General features: G+C 44.0%; 1 protein-coding gene across 1 annotated transcript in view; it reads right to left on the bottom strand.

The window, feature by feature from the left end:
- PIP4K2A (phosphatidylinositol-5-phosphate 4-kinase type 2 alpha) overlaps window positions 1-12337 on the bottom strand; it is a 497878-nt gene that overhangs the window by 133095 nt on the left and 352446 nt on the right. The gene's annotated exons all lie outside the window — the stretch shown is intronic.

Here is a 12337-nt window from a genome sequence, read left to right as displayed (position 1 = left end):
CAGCTGTATTCATTACAAGAAATAACGTCACCCTATAAGACCTACATAGCCTGCAGTGATATTTCTGAACTAGCAGGAAGCATCTGATATTTACTCAGGGCCACCAATTCATTTTCTTTTCTACTGATGATATTTACTGAGACCCATTTTTCGTACACATATTGCACTCTCTCAGCACTTGAAACACAGTCTTTGCAAAGTTACATGTATCTGTGCTGCTACCAACTTCTATCTGCCAGCTGAAAGCTCATATATTTAAAGCAGGGAAGGCGTTCACATACGCAGCTCTGTAGCCTAAACTCATCCACTCATCACAGCTCTGCTGCACTGGGGACTCCATCTAAAAGGCCACATTCAGGAAATGACAACTCATTTTGTACAATACACCGCTCTGACTAGTCTCTTCTATTGTTTATAGACTATAAATGGTGGCAGGGGACACCTTATTTTCTCATTTTAAATATTTACGCAGCCTTAATATCTTGTTTTTTCTAATTGTATTCAAAATAAATTACAATATATGCTGTATATTGTCTATTAATAATAATATATACATATATCTACTATAATAAAACGCAGCCTCAACGTTCTGAGGACACTGACGTCACTAAAGTCACTCACACACCGGTTCGTGGTTTCATGGTGGTGAAGCCACACAACATCTTCATGCCCCACCCTCGTGTCACACGTGGTGACGTCGAGGGCACAATACGAAAACAAGGCTAATTAACGCACGGGGAGCAGTAGGGAAACATGCAGCGCGTGTTTCCCTACTCCTCCCCTTCCAAAAAATCCCAGCTGCCCAGGACGTCCACATCAACCCGGCCCCTTTCCCCACATAGCCATTTTGAAACGCCGAGAGCCGGACTCCCACACGATGTAGCAGGATGCTACCACCACCGCTACGGGCAGGAAAGAGGGGGCTCTTTCTTTCCTGCCCCCACCAAACAGGTACCTCTAGACCACCAGGGAGACACGCGTAAGGGGAGGGGAAGGGAGTCCCCTGCCCGCTAGCGCCCGTTTCATCACCGCCAGAAACGGGCCATTTTTACTAGTGTATGCATAAAACACAGCAAACATAACCATGTATCATCTACTCAAACTCTATAATAAAACAAAATGCTTTCTAGGAAATGGCAGCAATCTGCCAAGATTTTAGTGCTCTCATTGAATACAGCTAGCTCAACAAATTCTTCAAGAATTTGGGTCACATCACCTAAAGACAGTGATCAATATCTTAAAGTAAATTCTCAGATCAACTGGAAGCCACTGCAACTCTCTCGGGGGTAATATGGTGAGAGGATTCCTCCTTCCCCCTGACCAATAACCTTGCAGCCATATTCTTAAACTGTTATTAAGGTAGACCCAAACCATTAAGGTAGATCCAGGGAAAGCTACTGCATATCCCTAAGGGTAAGTAGCAAGGAATCTTGGCAGAGTATACTACACATATGCTGAGCTGGCACTAAAATAGCTTTGAGGGGATGTTCTTGAAACAGCCCTTGGGGCGAAACATGCCATGTCGGACGAGCCAGAGGCGTAGCCAGAAAATAGTTGGGTGGGCCTAGGCAAGAACTGGATGGGCACCGTGTTCTCCCCCCCCCCCCTCCCCAACCAAAAAAATATCTCAGCTGGTGAGAAAATGCTTCTTTCCACCTTGGCAGTCTGCAGCAGGCATGCCTTGAAAACTGAGCATGTGCAGGTGCCAGTAGCGTGGAGACTAGCATTTTTATTACCATCAGGGGGAAGTCTTCATCTGATAGAGCTTGGGATCTCCACCAGCTACCACTAAATGTGTGCTACTGTTGGGTGTGCCTGAGCCCTAAGTGGGTGGGCCCTGGCCCACCTGTGGCTACGCCACTGGGACGAGCTATCCCGTCTGATTGTCTGATTTTGATCTCTGCCTAAGCTAAGTACTGACATAAATAAAATAAGACCTAGTACAGAGAAGGTGGCAATATATATATATATATATATATATATATATATATAAATAAAAAGAAGATATCACCAGCAGGTTAAATAAGACATTAGTCAATTTGGCATTTGAACCCTTGGAGAACCGATGACGAGGTGGGTACATAAGTCCTTAAAGGAAAAAGTTATACACATGTAAGGTGCACCGCTGAGGTTTTTGGGGCTTTGAAAATTTACCAATGAGAAGATTTTGAAGATCTTATTTGAATTTGGTTTGTCCCAATTCAGTATTTAGCCTTTACTTCAAGTAAAATTATTACAAGCATTTAGATCAAGTGGAAGAAAAGCTCAAAAAAGATGTCTTTTTACATAGATAGGATGAAGAAAGCATAGTTCTTAAAGGCTAATCACAAATAGGTCATAGTTAATATATTTTATTGGATTAATTTGATCCATTTTGTGACTTTTATTGAACAACTTTCTTTTACTTGCTTCACTATCCTATGTTTAAGCCAAGTAGCAGAATAGTACAAATGACATATAAAAATGATGCTAAATATACATTTTAAAATCTAAATTTCAAGACAATCATGATCTAAAACTTTTCTTTCGTCTATCTCTCTCCACCTGTAAAGTGGGTTATAGCATAATTGTGATGGCTTCTACTGAACACTGCCCCTCTCCCTTAGGGGAAGTCCCTCCGATAACCAGGGCCACCTTAAGAAAGGTCCTTCTGCAACTAACAAGAGTCACCTTAAGAGGAAGTGAGCCGGGTGGGGCAGAGATGAGATGGGGGAATTTAAAAGGCAGGGTAAGACAAAAGTTAGTGAGGCCCAGGGGAAAAAGAGGAGATGCTCCAGTGTATGCTGAGACTGGAGACTTCTGAATGTTGTGATCCAGCTGAGGTAAGCCCTGCTTATTGACTGTTTCAAACTTTGCCAGTTACTAGAGGTCTGGCCAGAGCCAGACCTGATAATTCAAAGAGAACTGTTAGGCTGTGTTTGGGGTGTGGCAAGCCCACCGCTACTGATTGTGCCTGAACTCACTGCCAGAGGCAGCTTAAAGCTGTCTTGCTGAAACCCACCAGGGTTTTTCCCTTTTCTATGCCTTGGGCTCTCTGAGGAAACAGGCCCGAGAACTTTTAGAGTTGTATTTTGTGACTGTACCTTTATTTCCCCGGTACACACCCAGCCTTTGCTCGGGGTCTCACAAGTTGTGGCAGTGGTGGGATTTGTGCTTATCCTGCCAATGGAAGCCGGATCCTGACCCCTGGGCTGATTGTGGAGGTACCACGGGAACAGCGGGCAAAAGGGATTAGCCTGTTCTAGTTGGGGGGGGGGGGGGGGGAGTATACTGCGCAGTCTGAGCCGCTACAGCAGAAGCATGAAGAAGCTGCTCCAAGCCCTGGTCGAGGGGCAGCAGCAACAAGATCCTGCATCAACAACAGCAGCAACAATTTATGCAGGTGTATTCCATGCAGCAGCAGCAGCAACACCAGGTGCAGCAGCAAGTGTTATAGAAGCACCTAGAACTACAACAGGGCTCTCGGGCCCAAGCAGGGGTAAGCATCCCGCCTCGGTTTATCAGAAACCCCTCCGGGTTCTGTGATGAAGAAAATGGTACCATAAGATAGCTGGAAACATCTTGAACCTACTGACAGGAAGTAGCCAGAGGGTGTTCCAGGACATTAATCCCGCTGGGACAGCTACCTATGCAGAGGTGAAAGCTGCCATCCTGGAGAGGGTGGGCTGTACTCCAGATGCCTATTGGCAGGATTCCAGAAGCGTTCCATGCAAGCCAGAGAAAACCCAGGAGTTTCTTCTACCACTTCAAAGAGGTCGCCTGGAGATGGCTGCAGCCGGGAAAAAAGATGGGACCGGTGATTGCAAGAATCATCCTTCTGGAGCAGTTCCTAGAGGGATTACCACAGTCTATGAAGCAGTAGGTGCGGCAGTTCCCCAGCCTGATCCCCGAAAGTGTTTTAGAAGCAGCAGAGGCCTTCTACCAAGTGCAGCCAGAGTCAGAGCTCGGCAAGGAGAAGTGACCTAAAAGCCCTGTGAGGAAACAGGAGAGAGACCTGGACCAGATAATCCGAGGGTTCAGAGACCAGGTTCTAGCCAGGGGTCTCCAAGGAAGGGCTCAGAGTGGTAGAAGCCCTCATCCCTATGAACATACTGTGGGGTCTTTTCCCAGCTGTGGGAAGGATACCACCCAGTCTGTTTCGGATGTGGAGGAAAGGTTCATATGGCCAGAGACCGCCTGGTTACAGAGGAAGGTGCTATGGATGTGAATTTGGTGGCCACTCATGTCTGCAGTTTTGTGGAAGCTGCTCATCCAGGAATCAGAAATTGTGTACTTCGAGTGGAACAGCAGTGCTCGCTGAATTTAGGAGCAGCTGTCGATGGAGAACCAGAGCAGGAAGAAGAGGATGGGTCAGAAAACCCTGACCCAAGCTACCTGAATGTCATAGTGAGGAAGCTACAGGAAAGTTCAAAAGTGCGCAGTCAGAGGATGAGACCCTCAGGGCGGCACAAGCTAGGGTAGTTACAGTAGATGGGAAACCCTTGGGTAACCAGGACCCCTGCAAAGTAGCACCACCTTATTTTATGGTAAAGCACAACCTGCTGTATAGGGTGAACAAGGGAACCCTGGAGAAGAAAGAGGTAGAGCAGCTACTGATACCTCAAGCCCTACCATGGGCAAGTCTTGCCGCTAGACCAGTCACCTTCTAGCTCGGTTCTTCTGGCCTGGGGTATTTAAGCAGATAGAGCTCTTTTGCCAGTCTTGCCCAACCTGTCAGCTGAGTAGTCCTGCAAGGGTCCCACCTGCCCTCTCGTGCCTATGCCCCTTGTTGATATCCTGTTTGAACGGATAGCCATGGACTTCATGGAAGCACTGGAACGTACCACCCAAGGTCGTAAGTATATCCTGGTAATCCTGGATTATGCTACTCACTATTCAGTGGCCATTGCCTTCCGTAACATGAACATCGTGGCCAACACGCTATGGGAAGTCTTCTCCTGGATGGGGATTCCAGCGGAGATATTGATGGACTAAGATACTACCTTCATGTCCAGGGTGATGAAGTAAGTGTGTGCGTTGCTTAAAGTGAAGACCTTACGGACTTCGATGTACCATCCACAGATGGATGGCCTGGCCAAGTGATTCAACAAGACTTTAAAACAGATGCTGAAGAACTGGGATTCCCTACTCCTATATATAAATTTTGCCATCCGGAAAGTGCCCCAGAGCTTGACAGGTTTCTCTCCATTCAATATGAAAGAAGGCCTAGAGAAATCCTGGATGTGATCCGAGAAGCTTGAGAAGAGGAACCCAGTCTGGGGAAAAACTTGGCTGAATATGTACTCACCATGCAAGAGAGGATAAAGAATGCAGGTGAAGCCGCCAAGCTTTGCCTGGAAAAGGCTCAGGCGGGTCAAGCCTAAGCCTATAGCCAGAAGGCTGTTTAGCGAACCTTCCACCCAGGGAACAGGGTCCTAATTCTTCTACCCTCTTCTGAAAGCAAACTTCTATGTAAGTGGCAAAGACCTTATGAGGTTATGGAAAAGACAGGGCCTGTCAGCTATAAGATGGCTCAACCTGACAAGAGAGATAAGGCAAAGATTTTCCATGTCAACTTGTTGAAGAAGTAGGTCCCCCATAATGGCAGCCCTAGTGCAGCTAGATGACTTTGGGCCGGAGGTCCCGATAAGATTCTGGGCCTTTGCAAGTTCCATTTGGCAACCAGCTCTCAGATATGCAGAAGGCCGACTTGGAGCAGTTGGTATGCAAGAATGAAGATGTGTTTTCTGAGGTGCCAGGCCAGACCCACTTTGCAACCCACGACATTATCACCGAACCAGGAGTGGTGGTTCAGCAGCATCCCTACTGGATCCCTGAAGCCCAGCAGCAAGCGGTAGCAAAGGAAGTCATTGAAATGTTAAAGATGGGAGTTATCGAGGAGTCCACAAGTAATTGAGCATCACCCATTGAGTTGGTACCTATATAAGATGGAAGCATCTGGTTCCATATCGATTTCAGGAAGCTGAATGCTGTGTCGAAGTTGGAGGTCTATCCGATGTCAAGGGTGGATGAACTCATTGAGCGACTAGGAGGGGCCCGATTCATTTCAACCCTAGACCTGACCAAGGGATGTTGGCAGGTACCTCGCACCCCAGCCGCCAAGGAAAAGGCAGCCTTTCGATACCTTAGGGTCTATTCCAGTTTATGGTACTCCCGTTTAGCTTTCATGGAGCCCCAGCTTCCTTCCAGCACCTGGTGGACCACATACTCAGACCTCATGGCGATTATGTGGCTGTCTACTTAGATGACATCGTCACCCACAGTAAGGATTGGAGGTACCATCTTATCCAAATAGAAGCAGTACTGGATAGTCTACGGACTGCTGGGTCAGCGGCGAACCCCAAAAAGTGTTTCCTGGGAGGACAAGAAGTTCAGTATCTGGGGTACTCGGTTGGGAGAGGACAAGTGAAAGGTGGAGGTGATCACCCAGGTGCCTATTCCTCAAACAAAGAAGCAAGTTCAGAAGACAATTATTCTGGGACCTTATGAGGTGATCTAGTAAGTAAGGAGCTAGCTGTTCTTCAATAGATGTTGGACCTAAGCCATGCAAGGCCTTAAACTGCACTCTGAAATACACAGGTAGCCCATGCAGAGCCTTCAAAATTGGTTTAACGCCATCCCTTGCAGAACTGTCAGTTAAAAGTTGCACTGCAGAATTCTGGATTTTTTCCAAACATTGTAGTACCTTAACTGAAAGACCAAGGAACAACATATTTTAACAGTCTCAGCAAGAGATTGATGGAACATTTATTTATTTAGATTTTGCTCACACCTTTTTCAGTAGTAGCTCAAGGTGAGTTACATTCAGGTACTCTGGATATTTCTCTGTCCCAGGAGGGCTCACAATCTAAGTTTGTGCCTGAGGCAATGGAGGGCTAAGTGACTTGGCCAAAATCACAAAGAGCAGCAGCAGGATTTGAACCTGCCACCTCTAGATTGCAAGACTGATGCTCTAACCACTAGGCCACTCCTCCACATGAAGGCAAACTACCATATGTTCTCATGAGAACTAAGGTCTCAGTTGCTGAATTGTATGCAGGTAGAAGTAGCTCATTTACTTGAATATTAACATCCAACTTCTCATTTAAACAGACCACAAGATTGTGGACTTCCTCTTTGAAAGCAGATTTGATAGAAATAATGTTTTTGACTGGCTGCCAGTATTGCCTTTTTTGTTGTTGTTGATGAAAGCTGATAGGTTAGCACCGATGGGTTTATGATTGGATGTCAACATTGTCTGTTCTATTGTTTGAGTGCTGATAAGTCAACATTGAAGTTTCTGATTGGCTATCAGCTTTGTCTTTTTGCTGAAAATTAATAGATCAATACTAATGTTATTTGATTTGCTGTCAGCACTGTTTTCTTTGTGCTGAAAGCGGATAGGTCAGAATCAATGTTTTAGATTGTTAGTACTAATAGCCTATCAGAACTAATGTTTTTGAGTAGTTCTTTTGAAAGTTTGTATAAAAACTTAGATTTTTTTTTTTTTTTTTGGTACAGATAGAGTTGAGAACACTGCAGTAGAGATACAGAATAAGCAGTGACCATGAATGTGCTTGATAGACCTTTTTAAGCAAAATGAAGGTCTCTGTCAGATGCTGACAAAAGAGTGAAGAATAATGCTGGTGAGTTTTTTTTGGCTGCCTATATGTTTGGAAAGCTTTGTCAATATGTATAAATAAGAAAAGTTTTTTGGACCAATGAATGAAAAAGAAGAACTACCCTATTGTATTTGAGAAGGTTTAATTTCGTAGATCCTTTTTCTACGGTATTTTTTGTTGGTGTCTACTAGAGTTATACCGAATAGCATATTTTACTATTTGGCTGAATACGACTAATGAAAAATATTCGGCCGAATACAAATAATTGGCATTGAGCTTTAATATAACAAAGAATAAAAGAAGCAACATGAAATCAGAGATCAAGTGTTTATTTCAGTAGGATTTAGAACAGAAGAGCTCCGGTTTATTCGTATTTGAATTTAAATTACTATTTGGCCAAATAAGAACAATATACTCAGGGCTGAATCAAATCGAATATGAATATTTAGTACAGCCCTAGTGTAAATCTTACAACTGGAACAGTAGTGTGGCTCTGTCGGTGCCTATATGAGAATATACACACCAGCCAGGAGTACATATCTATATATACCTGGATAATGCCACTGAAAATCCCTGCAGACCACTCAAATGCTATCTGGATAGAGCTGGAACAGTCTGGGATTGGAGCCAGTATTAATCTAGATCAGTGGTTCTCATCTTTTCTTCTGCCAGGACACACCTGACAGACAATAGTCAGATGTATGACCCACTGAAATATATATTTGTTACATTTGTACCTCACACTTTCCCACACATAGCAGGTTCAATGCGGCTTACATAGCAGTAAGATTACAATATGTAGTACACAGAAAACAGACTAAGCTTAGCAGAGAAATGGGGATGTGTAGATAGGTAATATTATAAGGTAGAGGGGGTAGGAGAAAGGTGCTAGTTTTAGGCTAGTTTGAGATATTCAGGGGATAGGGTAAGCATAAGGAAAAATTGGAGGAGGCATGGTCTGAGTCATTGCAATTGTCGTAGGATCAGGTGATGAATAGGTGGATTCCTAGGGTTAGGTCGTGGTGTTTTGGATAAGCTTCCTTGATTAGATGGGTTTTCAGCGAATTTCTGAAGAGTAGGTAGTCTTTAATAGAACGAATGGGTCTGGGGAGGGCGTTCCAAAGTTGACTGCCTTTGAAGGAGAAGTTGGAATCGAACATGGATTTATATTTGAGTCCTTTGCAGTTATGGTAATGCATTCATTCATTATTGCTGAAAATGATACAAAAAAAATATATACACATTGATGGGGAACAGTAGACCTGCAACATTTCCATTAGGGGCTGGTGATCATTGTGGGTAATGATGACAGGGCCACTGAGAGGGGGGGGGGGCAAAATTCCCCATGGCCTGGCCTCCAAGGGGGGCCCAGAGCCTGCCTGGTGCTAGCATGGATTTCCTCCTGTGTGCCGCAGAGCAGAGTTATCGCATTAACTCTGCTCTGCCGGACATAGGTCCTTCTTCCTAATGCGTCCCGCCTCCTGTATAAAGTACTTCCTGTTTCGACATGGCAGAAAGAAGGACCTGTGCAGCAGAGCACCGCTAGCAGGTGCTATTACTGGCTAAATCCAGAGGTCAATATTCCATCCTCATTCTTCTTGATCTTTCCGCTGCTTTTGACACTGTCGATCACAGCATACTTCTCGATACCCTGTCCTCACTTGGATTCCAGGGCTCTGTCCTTTCCTGGTTCTCTTCCTACCTCTCCCTCCGCACCTTTAGTGTTCACTCTGGTGGATCCTCTTCTACTTCTATCCCTCTGCCTGTCGGCGTACCTCAGGGTTCTGTTCTTGGTCCCCTCCTCTTTTCTATCTACACTTCTTCCCTTGGTTCATTAATCTCATCCCATGGCTTTTCCTACCATCTCTATGCTGATGACTCCCAAATCTACCTTTCTACCCCTGATATCTCACCTTGCATCCAAACCAAAGTTTCAGCGTGCTTGTCTGACATTGCTGCCTGGATGTCTCAACGCCACCTGAAATTAAATATGACCAAAACCAAGCTTCTCATTTTCCCCCTCAAACCCACCTCCCCGCTCCCCCCGTTTTCTATTTCTGTTGATGGCTCTCTCATTCTCCCTGTCTCCTCAGCTCGAAACCTTGGGGTCATCTTTGACTCTTCTCTCTCCTTCTCTGCTCATATCCAGCAGACCGCCAAGACCTGTCGTTTCTTTCTTTACAACATCCGTAAAATCCGTCCCTTTCTTTCCAAGCACTCTACCAAAACCCTCATCCACACCCTTGTCACCTCTCGTTTAGACTACTGCAATCTGCTTCTTGCTGGCCTCCCACTTAGTCACCTCTCCCCTCTCCAGTCGGTTCAAAACTCTGCTGCCCGTCTCATCTTCCGCCAGGGTCGCTTTACTCATACTACCCCTCTCCTCAAGACCCTTCACTGGCTCCCTATCCGTTTTCGCATCCTGTTCAAACTTCTTCTACTAACCTATAAATGTATTCACTCTGCTGCTCCCCAGTATCTCTCCACACTCGTCCTTCCCTACACCCCTTCCCGTGCACTCCGCTCCATGGATAAATCCTTCTTATCTGTTCCCTTCTCCACTACTGCCAACTCCAGACTTCGCGCCTTCTGTCTCGCTGCACCCTACGCCTGGAATAAACTTCCTGAGCCCCTACGTCTTGCCCCATCCTTGGCCACCTTTAAATCTAGACTGAAAGCCCACCTCTTTAACATTGCTTTTGACTCGTAACCACTTGTAACCACTCGCCTCCACCTACCCTCCTCTCTTCCTTCCCGTTCACATTAATTGATTTGATTACTTTATTTTTTTTTTTTGTCTATTAAATTGTAAGCTCTTTGAGCAGGGACTGTCTTTTTTCTATGTTTGTGCAGCGCTGCGTATGCCTTGTAGCGCTATAGAAATGCTAAATAGTAGTAGTAGTAGTAGTAGGAGGAGGAGAGAAAACAAGTAAGCAGGCCTGGGGGGGCGGCATGCAGGCCCGGGGGGATGTGCCCCGAGCCCAGCTTTGTCTCTCGGCAGCCCAGAACGGTTAAGCAGAAATAAGGACCAGTCTTGCTGATTTCAAGTACCCAACTCCCTTGCTCTCTCTGTTCTCCCCAGCCTGCTGGTACATGTGGTTGTTAAGGAAAGCAAGGAAGGCTTGCTGTGTCAGATTTTTGGTGACCCACATCTCAGAGGTCCTGGTGACACACGTGTGTCCTGACACACTGGTTGAGAACCACATCTAGATACAGGTGACATTCAAAGCTGTCCTATTTTGCCCCAGTAGCTGTTTTAATTTATTTTATCTATTTACAGGATCTTGATATATCACAAGGGCCATTAACGGTTTCTATGTGGTTTACAATGAAAGAACAAAGAAGAAGAGAGAAAAAAAAAGAAAAAAGTGTAGGCAACAAGAGGAAGGAGGAAGATCTGAAGTATTCTAAAGCAGCATCACAGGCCTGTACATTTAGGCTGTAGTAAACACTTTGGATAAGAGGATTCTAGATAGAGATGACCTGGGAGGGAGTTCCAGAGTTTGGGTCCTGGGTAGCTAATAGTAGAGGTCTACGCTATCTAGATTCTGGCAATTAATATTAATGTCAATATCCAGCTATGGGCTGGCACTGAATATTCAGGTATATTTATTTATTATTTATTTTTAAAATTTATATCCCACTTTACCCAAAGCGTGTTACTGAAAATACATACATCCTCATTACTGAATATTATTATTGAATACTATATCTTGTCTTGATATCATTATGTTATGATTTATCTATTTACCCACTTCCATTCCTACATGATATACTTATGCACCTTTATTTATAATAATTTTGAAATTATTATTCCATTAATATGATTGCTATGATATTTTTATGCACCTTTTCTGTATCTATATTCTGAAATTCTTATTCTATTAATGTGAATGTCGTAGTAACATTTTGTAAGCCACACTGAGCCTGCAAATGGGTGGGAAAATGTGGGATACAAGTGCAACAAATAAATAAATAAAATAAATACATAATTAAAAACACCATACAATCAAACAAGATCATATCTATTCAGAGATCAACATCTCTTAGGGAAAGGAGGAGATAGATAGTGGTTACTGAGGATGGGTAGACTGGATGGCCATCATGTTTCTATCTGCAGAACATTAAATCATATAAAAACAAGCTTCAATGCAATCTTAAAATTTCTTGAAGTTTCAGACTTCTAAAAGGCCTTTACAAAACAGAGTCTTTAGTAGTTTCCAGAACTGTTATACACTAGCACAGCATCTTTAATAACCAGGCAGATTGTTCCATAGAAAAGGTGCCACAACATAAAATGCATGATTTCGAGTTTCTACATATATGTTTAAATGCCATGGCCAGTTTAAAATAAAAGCTGCCCACAAAACTTTTATATTGCTCTATGAGTTTAGAGCTCATCTACTCTGTTGGACTGATCATTTTGATCCACTATAAGAAGAATAGCTTGACTAGTTTTCTAAAATAGTATGTTTACTGTTTCGTGTTTTTTCTTCAGGCAAGAGAATACAGCTGCAGAAACAAATAGAATAAATATAGAAATGGAGTTTAATTTCTGATTTATAATGGTGTGGATATTTCCATGTTTCTTTCAAAAGGTAACTTCCACCTTTTGCTAACATGACAAAGACTGAGGTTATCATCTTTCCTCTTCCATATTTTAACTCTTTTTTGAAAACACACCCAACTCTCAGTCCCTTCTGCCTATAACCTAATGGCTAGCAGCGTTCTTAGAA

This window comes from Microcaecilia unicolor, chromosome 1 (genome assembly GCF_901765095.1).
Source record: "Microcaecilia unicolor chromosome 1, aMicUni1.1, whole genome shotgun sequence".
Taxonomy (NCBI): domain Eukaryota; kingdom Metazoa; phylum Chordata; class Amphibia; order Gymnophiona; family Siphonopidae; genus Microcaecilia; species Microcaecilia unicolor.
Note: the sequence above shows the minus strand (reverse complement) of the source record. Positions and strands in the feature narration are given on the sequence as shown.